General features: G+C 44.2%; 1 protein-coding gene across 1 annotated transcript in view; it reads left to right on the plus strand.

Annotated features, from left to right (window-relative positions):
• GFOD1 (Gfo/Idh/MocA-like oxidoreductase domain containing 1) overlaps positions 1-17,062 on the plus strand; it is a 75,082-nt gene that overhangs the window by 49,556 nt on the left and 8,464 nt on the right. The gene's annotated exons all lie outside the window — the stretch shown is intronic.

The following is a 17,062-nucleotide window of genomic DNA, read 5'->3' on the forward strand; positions in this document are numbered from 1 at the left end:
CTACCCTGGACTTCTGCCTCGGGGACAAAGCCAGCTATTGTAATATCCCTGACAGAAACGCATAAGTTTGTGGGGCAATGCAGTGTTTGGTAGGATGTGCTTACTGCTGCGATAGAAACACCTCTTCGGTGCATGCTACTACTTGTAAAAAGTTTGCTCGTAGGCTGATAAACATGGGAAACCAAAACGTTCATGGTCAGGACAGCCTATGTGGTGCAGGGCATGGCAGCGTGAGCATCCAGTGTGTGCCTTGAGCCTGGGGTCAGCTGCTAGGCTCTGCTTTTGCCCCAGCCACCCTGCTGGGAGGGCCTGAAGGGAGTCAAGGTCTTGTCAACAGTAGGTGATGCTTCGTGACTGGCATCTGGAGGCAGGGCGAGCCTCTCGTTTCATCCAGGCCACCATGCTTTTGTCAGATGTCACAACACACAGTCGGCCATTACTGAGCCGAATTTGGGCTTGGAGGGGTTCCCCTGAGCAGCCGAGCGCCCTGCAGCGCTGCGTTGGGACCAGGCTTACGTCACAAGAAACCGCAAATAGTAGTTTTGGCATCTCCCTCTTGGTGCACTGAGTCACGGGGGTGAGCTGCTGCCAGCAGCCAGTTGCCTGTGGAGAAACCAGCCTCTCCCACGTTTGGCACTCTGTTCATTTCTTGTTAGGTGGGGTAAATATTAACCCTTAGCTGGAAACAGGGATATTGCAAATAGTCTGTTGCAGCCAGTGCCTAGCCCTCCGGAGGGCTTGCACAACTAACTGGTGTCTCTCCACACGGACCTGTTGCTGCTGATGGGTATAACCACGGCCAGTGGTTATACTGCCACGTTTTTAGGGAGTTTTTTGTTTCAGGACCCTCCCCACTTCTTTCTACACGCTGGCTTGTGGGAATATAGCGAGGGATGAATCTAGCCTAAAGCTGGCAGCTGCAGTCAAGTGTGCGAAGGCAGGAGAACAAAAGCCTGGTGGTTTTCCTACACACAAAATCTCTGGGAAATCTCTGCCCTTAGGCAGTTAGACCAACACTCCTGGTGCTGAGGTTTGGTCTCTCATTTCCAGCTAAACAGCAATTGCTTTTAACACAGAAAGCTGAGATATTCTGCTAAGTGCAGAATGGCTTTTTTTTAAAGAAAAGTGGAAAAGAGGGCAAAATTGGATGGAAAAGCTGAAAGGGTGGCATAATTCCTGCAAGTGCAGAAAGGTTACTAGGGGAGGAAAAGGTTAGATACGATTGTTGCTTTTGCCACTTTCACAATATCTGTACCAGGACAAATCATCAGACTTCTTGACTCCTCTTTCCTTGCAATGGGAAGATGGTGCCTGCTTGGCTTCGTCAAGTGCTTTGAGATCCGTGAGTGAACTGTGGTCCGTAACTGACTCATGTCTGCTTTCAATAATACTGTGGTTACCTCTTGGTTATCCTTGTTCCTGCAAGGGGATAATCTGACTCTCAGTTTCTTCTGTGGCAGGTGCAGGTACAAACTCGCAGTTAAGGTGGAAGTAAGGGATGGCGCTGAAGGATTAAAAAGCTCAGCTCCGACACATCCTAGGGAGCCTTCCCTTTGGCACATGAGGACTCATAGTTCAAGTTTAAATAGGCTGGAGTCATAAACGAAAGGGAAAATAAGAGGGTGGTTTTAATAAATTTCCTCCATTCCAAAGCAGCAACAAGCGTATGAATTTGGAATCAGCCCCTCGACACACAAGACCTGAGTGGCAACTTTATGTGACTGGCCAAGAGGGGTCCTCTCTGATGGCCCACAAGCTTGTGATCCCTGGCTGGAGTGCAGAGCAAAGCTCTCGTCTAAATCCACCCACGCGCAGTCACATTCGGGTTTCTAACCAGAAACTTCATCCAGACCGAAGCACATCACAAATAATACAGAACTCCCACGGAACTGTCTGTCTGACCTGCTTGGAAATTAGTCCTGGTGTAGGATGTGGGACATGATGTTTTACATACAGATTTGCAGTGGTGTGGCTTCTAATGTGGCTGGTTGTACTGGAATAAAGATAACCTATAGAAATGAGCCAAACCCCACTATAAAGTACTTTTTATCAGTAAAACCATGTGTGTGCTTGGGGGTGGGGATGGTATGTTTTTTAATGCATCATTATGAAATAATAGTGAACTGCATGTAGACGTGGCCTAAAAAAAATGAAGAATCCTAGGCTAGCTTTCCATCTGTACTTTCTGAAGTGTCTTTTGGGTTATTAAAACCCTGGGCTATATTAAATGATTTTAAAGATAGAAGCTTGTTGTTATGAAGCCACTTGAGATATTGTAGAATGTGGCTGCAGAGCTATGCAAATTGGAGTAATTTCCATTTGACATATGCACTGTAATTATTGAAAGCTTTTTTCAAATTTATTTTTTATGTCTGCTGAAGTTAATTCACAATCTCCTCTTAACATTGGCAATTATAATTATTCGTTAAGAGCAAATCCTTGCTAACAAAAATCCAGTTTTCTTTAGCCTGCAGCTTTTCTTTTGATTTCATGATGAGGTACTGTTAATCAGAGGAACCAGTGCTGGCCTCTTAGTATCCAGCAGGGCAGAAAAACACTGCAGTCGGAAAAAGAAATGCAATTAATTAGCCTAAGCTTCTTTCTAGCATCCCAACCCTGGGCCTCCTGAGTTGCTGTGTTTGAGTGGAGAGGTGCTCGGTGGGAAGATCAATCAGAGTTAGCATCTCAATAGGACTTAACAGTGAAAACCGTCTGTGCCCACTGTGATATTTCTCCTCGTGCGTTCTTGCTCGTTCTTCTTGTGTAGGGGCTACAGGTAGAAAATAGCATGTATTTGGGGAAAACAGTGTTATTAGGTTGAAAAAAAAATATCTTTCTAGGGCTGTTTTGCATAGAATCTGAGCCAAATCTGTGACTGAAAAATGCAGTAGTTGAAGGGCTTTAGGCTTCTAGCTGCATACTGTCGTTCAGAAATAAAGCGATTCTTATTCACTTGAAAATGCCTCGTCCTTTCTGCCCTCCTTTTCCTTGGAGATCAGTGTGTTACGTAGCTTATGAAAGGAAACAAAAGTGCAAGTGCTTTTTAAGAATTACTGACCTACTTTACAGGTGTTTTATTCTTCATTGAATCAGGTATGTACCTGCAAGAGTGTAGGTGGATAAAAATTACATTTCTTTCACCCGCTGCAGCATAGGTCAAATGCAGGGGAGCTCTCCTCTTTAAGTTTCTACCCCTTGAATATTACTTCAGCTTCTCCTGGGGCTTCAGAGGGATAACATCCGAATATAGCCTTGCAGCAAGCTCAGAGCAGCATAAGGTACGGCAGCCTGGGCTGCACTTCGCCCGTAGCAGAAGATCTGTCTGAAGGTGGCACAGTGAGAGGAACTACCCACATTGACCCGTCTTTCCAGTCCAGGCGTCCAGCACGTACATGGTAAAACAAAGCCCGTTGCAAACAGGGGCTCATTTTCCACTGTGTGCTTGTGGAGCATCTAGCACAAGAGGGTCCTGGGATTACAGTACAAATGCATCCAGGCATTGAGGTTGATGAAGAACACGTCAAGTTGGGCTACCATAATTGACTAGATCCAGCCTACTGAACATAATGGGGAAACGTTCCAGTGTTGACGTGTTTTCTGGCAGATTTTCAGAGGTGGGGACGAGTTCCCAGTCTCCATTAGAGCAAACTGTGGAAAAGCATAGTGAAATATGGCTTCAGCTGCTATGGTAGTGTAGCTGTGTCTTGTCCAGTGCACACTTAACCAGCGTGAGCGTGAATGGCATTTTCCAAGAAACTCTTCTGTGAGGATTAGTGTGTGGACTGACTGCAGACAGGGCAATCTGGCATCCAGGCAAATTGCACTTGATGAGTTATTGCTATCTGAGTCAGCTGGCTGGGCTGCCGCTGAGTCCTTGGCTCTTGTGTAAGCTCTGCAGTCTGGGGAGAAATTAATCAAGCATCCATGTTTCTTACGGACCCAGGGTTGGAGCCAGGGAAGCACGATGTCAGTGTCTCACATAGTTAGAATTGCTGATTCACTTTGATCCATTCTCGCTGCTGCTTTTCAGAATGGGGTTATGGCTTCTCTTTAGTGGCACTTAGCTCTCGCTGACAGGAGTAAAATACTACCCAAGAAAGTATACCAATTCTAAGTCTACTGCCTTTTTGTGTGGGAGGGACTTTATAATTTATTTAAAAATTTCTCAAAGAATCTGAGAATTATGAAGTAGTGTTGGATGAGAAGTTAACAAAAGTGCAGTTAGTTTAAATCACAGTTTGCTTGTCATCTATTCACTGTTGTTCCGTTGACTGTGTTGCTCGAAGAGCCAGACCAGTGGCTAGTGTGACTGCTTTAATTAATGGGATTACAGCTGAGGTAAACTTGACCTGAAGCTTGCTAAGGCCTCCCTGGAAAACTCCGTTATCAGAATTCTCATTAACTTCAAAATGGGAATGGGACTGGACTGAAGGAACCAGCCCCAGTACTGGCTAGGATAGAGCTGTGCTACTCAACATTGACTCAGAGAGGTTGGGGTTTCTATTTTGGCTTGATAGCATCCCAACAAAAGGATTTCATTATGGTCAGCATTTTAATTAAACTGGCTTGATTTTCTTATGTGGGCCAAGCTAACTTATTTTCTTCACCTGTGTGTTCTGTGGTCCTGTCCTTGCTGTTCTTGGCAAGATGTAAAAACCACCACTGGTCTGAGCAGAGGACTTAGACTGTGAAGCGGAAATGAGAAGCCATGAAGAATCAAGCCGTGGTCTCATCTGTAAATAGTCTTAGGGAAACTTCGATGACCTAAGCAGGTGGGAAAACTGTCCTGCAGACTTACCGTTTGTGAATATGCTTTTGTAGTCTCCCAGATGCTGGTGAAATGGCACACCAGAAATGAGCAGATAGAAAAGGCAGCCTTGAGCCCCTTGGGTGAAGTTGGGAGGTTGGTCCCACTCACCTGTTTCATCTTGACGCCTTTTGCTTCCCGACTTTTCTCTTCCTCTCTGCTGCGGCCTTTCTTGAGAGTGGAGCAGTCATGTCAGCCTCTCCAGTCCTGCCGCTGATGCCACTCAGTGAGCAGAGAGGGGACCTGCTAACACGAGTGTGAAACCACTGAGAGAATGTTCTCCTCCTCAAGGCGTGTTGTGCAACCTGGCGTTCGTCCATCCCTGCGTAACTTCGCATCGCTCCGGAAAATCTGGTTCCACCGCTATGCACAGCCTTATGGGCTCTAGTAGGGTTTGCCTAATAATTACAAGTTTGCATTTCCAATTGCTGCAGCTGTAGAGAGAAGATGTGATTTATGGTGTGATCCTGCACGCAGGGACACATAGACTGTGCATACACACACTACCGAATGAAAAGAATGAACTGCTCACCTCCACCTGCCACGTACTTGTATTTAGGTATGCGAAAGGGGCTCTTTTTCACATTCCTTCCTCTGCATGTGTGTGCGTCTGTCTGTATATGCTTATACACTAAAGTCAAAATTGGGGGTGTGTGTGTGCAGTTTTCAGATGTGTCCAGTTATGTTGGTGCATCCCAGTCCATAGTTGAGTGCTTTGGAGTCCGTAGTCAGTACAGTATTTGGGAAGGTGAGTAATGATTTTAGAATTCATTTTAACTACTCGTATCAGAAAATTAGGTCAAATGCATGCTCCATTCATCCAGAACTGCAGGGGTGACACACATTTTCTGCAGCACAGAGATCCTTCAGACTTCACTGGGCAGGAAAAGAAGCAGAAATACTTGAGCTGAAAATATTGCAGAGAAATAAGGTTAGGAAAAATGTTTGGAGCAGAGTCTGGGTTAAGTAGGTAGCGAAGCTGATACTTCATATCATCACGTAGGAAGGCTCATACTAGAAATTGCAGTGCATCTCATACAAACTGATAGTATCACTGAATGTTTGCTGAAGAAAAACAATCCTGAAATAGGAAGTGCAGGGAGAGTACAGGGTTTGCTGCTCTGCATGGTGATGCCATGTGAGATACAGATAGGGATCTGACACTACTACTTGTAGGGTTGGGGTTTTTTGTCTGAAGACTTGGATTTCCTGTCACTTTCCCTGTCACTTGGCTGGTGAGATGTAATTTTTCAATGTTCATAAAGCTTCGTGAATCCTGCACAAACCTGCTAAACTAATGGCTGCATTAATTACTCACCAGCATTAGTCTGATGTTTATCTTTTGCCAGTTTTTCATTCAGTACCCGATTACAACTTGCTAGTTTTACTGGGGGTAGAAAGGGTAAGCAAGAGAAACATAAAGAAAATTAACTCTAATTATCAGCCATAAATTTATCTGACTCAGTAAGCATAAACAATTCCGTGATGGAAAGGCAAGCTGAAAGAAAATTGAATTGCCTGATTTCCTAATCCTCCCAAAGCCTTTACAACAGCTGGGCATTTAGTTGTTGTCAGCTAACACAAAAAGAAACATATTTAAATACGGATAATAATGCCTCAGGAGAATAGAGATCGACCACAGGCTGTGATTGCCCTGTGATTTCATTACTGTGGAAAAGAAAGGTATTAAAATATACTGGACTGATGGCGTGCACTTTGCTCTAGAAGTTGAATAGCGGGATTGAGAGTGATTGGAACAAATAAAGGACCAAATACAGAGATTTTCACTGAGTCTTTTATTTAGTCCTAAAACAATTAAAATCCCATTGAAATTAATGAGTGTTTGCTTGAATAAGGTCTAAGTACAATGGTTTTCTTTTCTCAGTTTATCTGAGTACGTAGTGCTTTTTTTCTTTCACAGGGAAGTACTCAGCGGGGATGTGACCCTCCAGTTTTGATGGGGATTTGAAGATATAAAAATTGAATAGAAATTAGGGAAAGCCAGCATGGTTTGTCCCATATACTTTTTCCCAAGAGCATATGAGAGCATGGAAAGCATCCAAGCAGGGCTCCAGGAATGTAAGTCTGAGCATGTTTCAAATGCCTGAACAGATAATCTCAAGCTGGGACCCCGAAGCATTTCCTTCTGGTGTGCAAGAGGCTGGTTTGTCAGGGTCTATTTGCACCTTCTCTCCATTCCCAGCAGTTAGAGGCTTTTAAATAGTTAAAGAAATACTAAGTGCTTCATTTATTTCAGTCTCCAGTGTTGTTATTTGCATAAGTGCCTACAGACAAGAGATCAGAATGACATGCCAGGTGGGCTATAAACCAAGCATCGAACTCTAGCCCGTGTTAGGAAAGGGCTAGAGAATTTTGCTTTGCCTTGCAAAGCGTGCTGGCGTGCATAGTAACCCAAGACTTGGTGGATTTCCTTGTTCTCAAGCACATTGCCTATGGATTCAGTGATGCAGATGCTTTATAGTCCCAAATCAAAAGCCCCAACTAGCCACACTAACAGAATAAGCAATCAAAAATTCGTATGGACTTAATTAGAAATGTTACCTTCAAGTCAGCACATTGTCAAAATCATATGGATATGTATGGTCCTTGCAGAAGAGGTCATCTACCACAGAATCATAGAATATCTCAAGTTGAAAGGGATCCATAAGGATCAAGTCCAACTCCCTGCTCCTTGCAGGACTACCTAAAACTTTATGAAGCAACCCCCAGTTCATCCTCAAGCACCAAAGGACTGCATCTGTTTCAAAGCACCTTGAATACTGCTACAGCAGCATTTATACCCACAGCAACAGTAACATATGCACAGACATGGCCCCACTCCATAACCCTAATGACTACCTCTGTGCAAATATAAGTTAGCGGCAATATTCATATGTAATGAAAATTGATATCATCATTACAGTCTTCTCTCATCTTGATGAACCGTCCTGGTTCTGCTTAGATGGCACTTTATTACCTGCAGGCATCGTTATAAATTCTTGGAGTCAGCAGGGGTATTTTCCCAGCCTAGGCACCACACCTCAGCAGCTATCTACAAAGAACCCAGCATCTCATTTTTTATTTCCAGACAAACCAGTTCCCTGTTTTTCCGTTTCCGTGAATGGTATTACAGACCGCTAACCCAGCTGAAATCGCTTCTGTGAGCTCACAGCTCATATTCACCTTTGTACTCGTTGGGCCTGCTTGCAGTTCTCCCACTGTTTGCGAGAGCTGCGTGTATCTTGCTAGCGGGGTGACACCTAAGCTGTCGATGGAGATGCCGCTCATATGTCACTAGCGGCAGGGTGTCTTTGCAGCGTTTCTTTTCCTCGCGCAGCTAGTCACTTGAGTGAACTTCGGTTTAGCCTACAGGCCAGCCAAGGCAGGGGCAGTCACAAGCAGCTTTTTTTCCCCGTGCATTTGAATGTTTAGGGTTTTGTTTTGAAAGCAGTTGTGTGGAAAAGAGGTTACATCAGCGAGGATAAATCAGCCTAAAAAATTGAATCACGGTGTGATGCACCAGGGCCAGAAGTCGGTGCATGAACTGAAACCCTCGCTTTACTCGTGGTGTGTACAGTTTGGGCATGTGCGTGTTTACTGTATAGAATTTTTCACCTAATATTTGTGAAGTGCGTCTCATCCCAGTTGACTCTAAAACATAGCAGTGCGTGTGTTCTTTTACTTCAAAATATTTTGATGCAGAGGAAGAGATGCAGGGTTTGTAAAACCTGTATAAGCCATTGATTTGCTGTGGCCAAATGAGCTGTTCCTTGTCAGCAGGGCGGTGTATTACTCCCTGTGTGCATTCGCCGTCTGCTTCAGCTGTGAAGGAAAATATGTTCCTTCAGTCGCTGTTATTTTCCTTCACACTTAGAGCAGACTAGGAATACACACATGCCCTGTTAATATGAATCAGTTCATGAGCTATGACTCATTATGCTATAGCAATGTGATTTTTTGCAACAGCTATACATATCTGTGATTAACAAAGATTGCCTTGGCCAATGTTAGAGCTGTGACTAATGCCAATCTTGTTAGGCATTCATCATCCAGATTTATCTCCTTGTCAAAAGTTTTGTTAAATAAGGTTTCCTCAAAGAAACATTGTCTTGCCATCAGTTTTTCCCTGGCAGACGTATTGATTGAAATAAACGCGTTTTTCATGCCACGCAAGGAACTGAGTGACAGATCGTGCACTGAATACAATAAATACAACCATTGTTCTTATTGTTACTATAATTATTACTGTATCGCAGTATCGACAGCAGCAGCATCTAATAATAGCAGAGACACATCTATATAGTAATAAGAAATCCTCATCCTGCGTGAGCAGGTTTTCCAGTCACCTGAGTGATTGTTTTTATGAGATAGCCCAGAAATCGCTCCTCATTTCCCAGGGCAGAGCAGCCTTCTATCAGGCTTTCCACTCCTCCTGCTAGAAATGTACATATCCCTATTTACTTAGATCATTTTCTGAGGGATTCAAAAGCTTTTCATCACTATGCAGTATGTGATTCACGCATCTCTACGTGTAATGCATCAGAAAATAATAGCAGCCCCATGGAATAGCCTGTCCCAGTATTACATATTACATTTCTCTATCCTGATGTACCTATCAGGCAATAGCTTAACTCACACACGTGTCACCATTTGTGATGTTTTTGTATGTGCTTTTTTCCATCATCCCTCCCTCCTGTCCAGTCTCTGGGTACAGAAGGGTGCGTGTTTTCTCTGAAACCTGTTTCATTCTCCTCCGTTGTTATTTTTTTCTGCATAAAAGATGCTAGCAGGACTCACAAGAATATTGGACTGAAAGGGAGCCTTTTAGGATGGGCCTTTGAGCTCTGGGGAAGTTGCCGATACCATTAGGGCTTGCTGTGCAGCTCCTGGAGTGGCAGGAGCTCCTCTGGGCTGTTTGCACCAGCACCTTCCAGTGTCCTCCTTTCCCCTTGTAGCGCTCTTCCTTCCCGTTCCTCCTCCTCTCCACTTCTCTGTTCCCTCATCCACCTTCACGCTTTCCTCTGCTGCACCCCGTGCCGCTGCTCGCTCATCTGGAGTGACTCCAGAAACACCCCCCATGGCCTCCTTGGGTTCCCCCGGGAGCCCCAGGACTACGGGCTTCACCTGGGTCTTCCCAATGCCCAGGTTGCCAAGTCCCTTCCCACTGCTCCAGCACCCAGATGAGCTTCATATTAATGAGCACGATATCCCTCTAGGCCTTACAGCAGTTTTTTGGCAAGACAGCCAAACAAAAGAAGCACTTTTTGGTGAGACAACTGTTTGGAAACAGTGCCTGGGGGCCGGGGCATTGCCTGCTGCTGACAGCAAGGGGCCAAAGTATCCTTATAGTCATCATCTGCAGCTGAACGGGCAAGGAGCCATTCGTGGAGCTGTAATGAAGAGGGGGGTACTGCTCACCAAGTAATATTGCACTGATTGAAAAGCAGATCAGAAGATCATGATTTATGGTGCTGAAGATTTGTGGCTTATCGTGCATGTAGCAGGCTAAACTGACTGTACGATTGCTCTATCTCTGAGAGACTGAAGAGCCACCTCAGCTATCAAAACTTAAAATAAATGAGCAGTGGCTGTATGAGCTAGTGCCTTCAAATACTGTATTTGCATACAATTTCCAAAAGGCATTCCCAGCGTTGCTTCTCTCTCTCCTTGCTACACGTCTGCTAGAAGTACAGAGTAACACCGAACTGGATTGTTCCAGCTCCACACAAAAGGGACCAGGACTGTGAGATTATCGTAAAGACAGTTCTGAAACAGCAAAAATAGTGCTTTTTGCTGTTTCACAAAAACCTGCTTTTAGCTCTGTGGGTCTTCCCTGCAGTCAACAGTTCAGCGCAGTTACAGCTCAGATCACTTTTATTTTCTTCTGGGTTTCTTAGGGAGTGATGAATTTGGAAGGGAAAGAGAACTCTTCATTACCAACCCCTGTTTTTGTTCAGAGTCTTCAAGTGTTGCCATGAGTCAGTGTAGATAACTGATTTTTTTTTTTGAGGTCTTGGCTAAATTACAGGCTCCAAATATTCTATCATTTGCAAATTTGAAAGAACAGGATAGAAGGGAATGGTTCTAACAGCTATGAGGATTTCTGAAGTCATTATTACTGAGGGAAAAAAACAATTCTGGATGTTTTTGCATATAGGTATACACCAGAATTTGAAGAAATGGAAAGACATTTTCTGAATATCCGATGGGGTTGCAGCGGTACCATCCGCTAACCTGATTAGTATCGCAAACAGATCTCTGCGTCGTACGGGAATGTGCAAAATACACAGTTCTACTGATACTCAGCTTATATGAGACATCAATTTAGCTGTACGGAACCACGTGCTGGCTCCTGGTGCTTAATGTAGTTTCTGAGCAAAACCACAGGGTTGACAATGTGTGCGTGACAACGTGCAGAAGAGCAAATTGCTATTTAAATGAGAGGTAGTGACTTTTGATTTAAGCCATTTGTTTTGACTATGTTTTATGATACATTCCTCAGGAAAGGTCTTCCATCAGTATGGCCAAACTGACTGGTTTGCAGCAAAATACAGCCTTGTAACTAAACTTGCTACTTTTTGTTTGTTTACCTGGGTACATTTATAAGAGTAGCTGTACATCTTATAAATAAAAGTGCTGAATATCTCAGTTTATTTTTTCAGCATTACAATGGTGGACAAATATGAATGAGATACTCCTCATTCATGCGTTAGATGACATTATTTTGTATTTGCAAACCATGTCAAGCTGCATTAGGACGGAAACCGTGATCTGATTACAACTACTAATATGTGTACTAATAATACAGCACATATCATTGCAACGTGCCTTACAAGCTGTGAACAGAACTGCGTGCCAAAGATGATTTCCCCTCTGATTCTGCACAGGATCCAAAGGCAACAACAAGCAGCTGCAACCGTCACAATCTGAGAAGAAAAATTTGCCCACATTTTATTTATTGTAACCATATTAATGGTAATGTGGATTGTCACCATTTGGAATGTAATTTTGTATTAGCTTCTTTTTAAAAAAAATAAAAAAGAGCCTAAAATCCGATATAAATGTTTAAAATCATCCATTTGAAATAACCTGGTAAGCATGCTCTTCCACCCCTCCTGTTTTTGTTGAAACTCTCAGACTATTCTTTAAGTGTTGACAGCTCATCTTTAGCTTTAGAAATGTATTTTTTGCTGACTAATTTAGCTTCGTGCACTAAAACCTTATTTTGCCCTTTCTCTCGCCCCACTCCCCCCAACCAAGAGCAATAGGTAGCGACTGCTAACAAATGAATCTTTCCGGTGCCAGTGAAGCTTTTGATTATATGCCCAGATTCCAAATCCCTTTTGGATTTTCTTGTGAATAGGAGGAGGAGAAAATACCATATTGGGGCCTCATGCCCTGAGCTGAGCAGATAGAGGACTAGTCTTACTTCAGTTCAATAATGGACACTTCTTTTTAAATTAGTTGGAGTTTTTTATGTGACAATATTTCTCTCCTTATTTTAAACAATCAGAGCAGATGGAAAAAAAAAGGCTGACATTGCAGGTTTCAGAACCGATGAAGCCTGTGCCAGTTACAGCTGCTCTACCCTCCCTGCACTGTGGGCCCAGGAGGTCTGCTCGGTTTTAGGCTGTGCATCACAGGAAAGTTACAGGGACAAACAATCTTGGGCTGCTGGTAGCCAAGGTGCTAGAGCTGCCTGTAAAATGAAGGGCTGCAGACGCCAGGCATTTCAAAACCATGAGTTAAATTCTTACTTTAGCTCCTTACTCTTCCCCTGCAGTTACGTGGAAAAAATTGTAGATACTTCTACCCTGGACTGTATCTACTTGCCACTCACATCTGGACTGTTTGGCTTTCAAAATTATCTCCACATCACAAGGGCTTCCTTTTTCTAAAATGAAGGCTGAAGTTTCCAAACAAATCACATGACGTCCTGAGAAAAATAATTACTGTGAGGTGGGTGACAAGCCATTAGATCGTGGTTACAATTTGTCTTTCCAGCATAAGGTGGTAGAGAAATCCTCACTCGAGTGTTAGCATCAATGACAGTATAGCCAATTTTTTTCTATTTGCTCACCTGCTTCTAGAGAGTTGGTTAGACATCTACTTCTTCAGAGAAGATCAGTGTTCTTAACCTTCTTAAAATAAATGCAGATTGGTATCTAAGTTGCTGAGGTTTGGCTTGGGGGATATACTGAGAAGTGAGAAGACACCAGTGTTAGTAGTGGTTTTGTGATGTGGATCTGCTCTGGAAGCGTTGATTCATTTTAAAGAGGAACCAGGCAGTCGTCAGATGTGGCCATCTTTCAGTCGTTAGCAACCAAACCTAGAAGTCAGTTCTCTTGTGTCAATTTGCTCACACTCATGTGCTTTCACATTCTTAAGGACTGCTAGAGCAAGTTATACTGAAGTCATTGGCCTAGGGATCTGGTCTGTCTCATAGATGGACATCTTCCAGATCCACCATTATGTGTTTTTTCCTGTTTTCCTGCTGGGGGGAGAAGATAGAGGGGTTCAGGGAAGCCGACCTGTTGGGTATATTGTGGTTGCCACCTCGTGGCCCCACACCTGTGGGCACAGGTGGCTCACCAGCACCATGCCACGGCGCCTGTTAATGTAGGTTTTTTGTGTTTCTGTCCGTCTGTTCCTGGAGCGGTGGGTCACGGAGCAGGTCCCAGGCTGAAGCCCTGCATGGCAGCTGTGGGTGGACTCCACAGAGTCAACTTGCGCTCCCGGGAGCTTTGCTAGGAGATGTGTTACCCCACTTCAGCTTTGGACTGGGGCTGGCCGGGAGTGAGCTTCATCTATTCCGTGCCAGGTCAGAGAAATCCCACGCCACGTCATGTCACTTACCACCTGGCTGGCACCACTCTGTCTCTTTTTGAAGCACAGCCAAGCAGAGAGACTGGGGCGAAGGCTGTGTGAGCCCTCAAAAACAACTGTGTGTCCTTAAATTATTTTTCTACTTCATTTTACCTAAGAACTCAAGAAATCAATGCTCAGAAGTTGCCTAGTTGAGAACTGTAGCACCGTAGACCAGATTTCTTGATGCATGTAGAAGGGGTGTGTTATCATTTCGTACAATGAGATGCATTTGCCTCTATTGCTTATCGCCACAGACAAATATATTGCGCTTTTCTGCCGGAACAAGCTGACGGTGCTGCCCTGCTTTTATGTAATTAATGAAGTCTTTGCTGTCTGCTGTGGTGTGATTTTCAAAGATGTGCGAAGCGGCAAAACAGTGATAGAATCACAAGTGGTAGGAGTTGATTCTTTCTTGGAGAGTCTTGTCCAAAAGACAGGCTTAGTTGCTAGCCCCAGGCCAGGAGAAGGGGGTCAGTGCCCAGCGAATCCCCCCGCAGCACCTGCAGTCACGGCAGGCCTTTGCGTGAGCCTCCCAGCGTTGGGAAGGGAGGTTTTCCTCGCACGCCGCCCTCTGCTTTGCCGGTCGCTGCTTCAGAGAACGGCTCCACGGGAAGGTGCCTTTTTTCCTTCTCCTTTTGGGAAGGGAGCAGAGGGGGGAGAGCAGAAAACGATGGTGTTTTGATCCGCCTGTTTCTTATTCCAGTTGCATAAACACACCAGAGTATTTCTCTAAATTAAATTAAGCAAACCTTTCATGTTCTCTCCCTGCTCCGAGAAAGCTAATGTGGCTGCTTGCAGATTTGCAGCTACACAGAAGACAAAGAATCTGCAGTGTGCACAGACTCGAGTGCTGAGCAGTGTCATGCACGAGCTTTAATAGAGTATAAAAGCTTTCTGGGCACCAAGGGAAAATCCGTCTAAATCCCTGACAGGGATGAGAGCACAGCGTGTATTGTCAGCGTATGCACAGAGACGGGAAGGCTTTCAAAACATTTGCATTTTGGATTTGCTGTAATTAAAAGGTTTCAACCTTTCCAAAAAGGTTGAAAAGGTGGAAGGAGTAAGCATAAGACTTCACCTTTTCCCTGTCTCCATACAAATATTTAGGGTTCTTCCCTTTTCTATGCCTGTGTGCCTGACTTACACTGATCCTAATGGCAGTTTCTCTTGAATGTAAGGGATGTAAAACCCCATAGGCTTCTCTTTCATATTTATAATCATCATTTGGCACTCAGATTGCGACAGTCCCAAGTGTTCCCTGCCCCACTTGGTGAAGGACTGACCACCACTGTGCACGGAACTGAACACCCAGCAAAAAGATTGTCCCCGGGCTGCAATTCCTAATGAAAGCAGACGCTCTTCCTCACGAGCACGTGTAGAGCTGCGTATCTTGAGAGATTAGTGCTTGCACAGACCCCAGATAAAATGTGACAGGCGCCTGTGAGGCAGAACGAGGGAAGCTGAACTGGAGCAGAAGACGATGCTTGTGAATCAGTGGTGAGCAGGTCAGAGGATGACGCAGTACCTATGGGTTCTTTGGGGGGAAAATGATTATTTCGGGAAGATTTGACTGTGAGCAAGTTTTGTCTAAGATTTCCTTATTTTGATAACTGATTTGCCAGACTAAAATCTCTCTGCAAAGAGTGTGTGTAACTCAAGGGGGGCTATTATATTAGTGATCTGTATGAAGTGGCAGAGCTGGAGCTACCAGTTAGAGCAATATAGGGCAGGCGGATGAATGCTTTCTCCAATATCAAACAGACACAGAAAAAAAATTATTCAGGAGCAGAAAAAGAAGTGCTATATGGTTGAACGTGTCAACTAGGTCACCAGTAGCAGTCTGTAAAGATGAGAGAGAAAAGTGAGAAGGGAAGATGATGGCCCCTGAAGAGAGGATTCCTGCCTAATATAAGAGGAAAATGAGTACGTCTCTACTTACCTGATTAAGTAGAAGGTAAATAGGAGCAAGCTGAAGGAAGATCTTTCCCTTCTTGGCTGTTAACTAGATGTGACTGCCACTTCAGTGGTGACAGCCCTCCCTCCAGTTTCAGCTACTCAAATAGCAGCAGACAAAGACTGGGAATAGGCACTGTGGATAAGCTGGTTACTGAATGTTTGGACTGTGACCCCCTTCTTCTTCCAGTCAGGCTGTTAAATATTCATGTAAGTGGGCTCAGACAGATCCCTGCCATCTGTCTGTATTTATATGACTTCATCCAAACAGCTCCAAAACATGTAAAATTTTATCCTCACAATAGCTCTTTAAAGAAAAAAGGATTTCTCACCTATCTGAAGGGAAAAGGAATCAAAACACAAAGCGATTTAAGGAGTAACCAGATTTATTCATCTCGACTCCAGCAGACAGGCTCCAAATTCAGCTCTTTTAAGTGCCTGGCCCAGCTATAGCCCGAGGCTGTCAAGGCAAAGATCGTATTTAGAGCTATAAGGTGTTGTATAGCTCACCTAATACTGCTCATTAAGCGTAAAAAAAATCTTTGTATGTAACTAAAAAGGAAACTGGAGATTCTGTCACTCCATGTGTGTACGGGTACAGAATGAAAGTATTTGACGAGGAGAAATCAATAATAAAACCATTATTTCAGCATCTCAGCCTGCCCTGCATTCAGTTGCACACCTTGATGGCCAGATAAAACAGGACTGTCACGCAAGCTTCAGTAAACAGTGTGCCCATATGGGCAATTCTGTGAAGGAACAGATTGTCACAGCTACATCTGACCTGTTTTAGAGCAGTTGTGGTTCTCCCTTGGCACCGTGGATGCACTGTTGACATTTCAGCAGAGCCGCTTCAGAAAAAATGAGTGCCATTGTCAGAATAGTGTGGGATTTTATTAGTGAGAAGCAATTCCTGCATTTTAAATCAAGCAACAAGCCCAGTACTTCTCCCTCTCTCCAGGCAGAGCCTCTTAAACAGTCTGAACAGGAAAGATGAAGGGACAAGAGCATTGAGAAGACAAGCCCAGACTTTTCAGTGTACCTACGTTAAGTTACTGTGTACTTGTGGTCGTGTTACTCATATGCTTCAGGGATTTGAATCTGAAGCTCAGATTCAGCTCTCAGCAGCCCCCACACAGGCAGATTATCACAGGAGAGACGTCTCTGAGATGGCTGAGTGGGGGTGGTTGGTGTCGTACCTGCTGCCAGAAGGTGGCAAATGTGGGGTAGCAGTCCACCTCACCTTAGCTTACTTTCTTATCTGTGCAGGCCCTCACCTTCGTGCTATTTTTAGGCATGAGTGCCTTTTGAAAATATAAAGGGGTACATTGTCACTGTGGTGCTTAAGAAACTCTTACGTGCATTTTGGAAACATGCCAGAGAGGATCTTAGTTGCCTTTAACACCATACTGAAATGCTTTCTTCTTTCAAGGA

This window comes from Larus michahellis, chromosome 2 (assembly GCF_964199755.1).
Source record: "Larus michahellis chromosome 2, bLarMic1.1, whole genome shotgun sequence".
NCBI lineage: Eukaryota > Metazoa > Chordata > Aves > Charadriiformes > Laridae > Larus > Larus michahellis.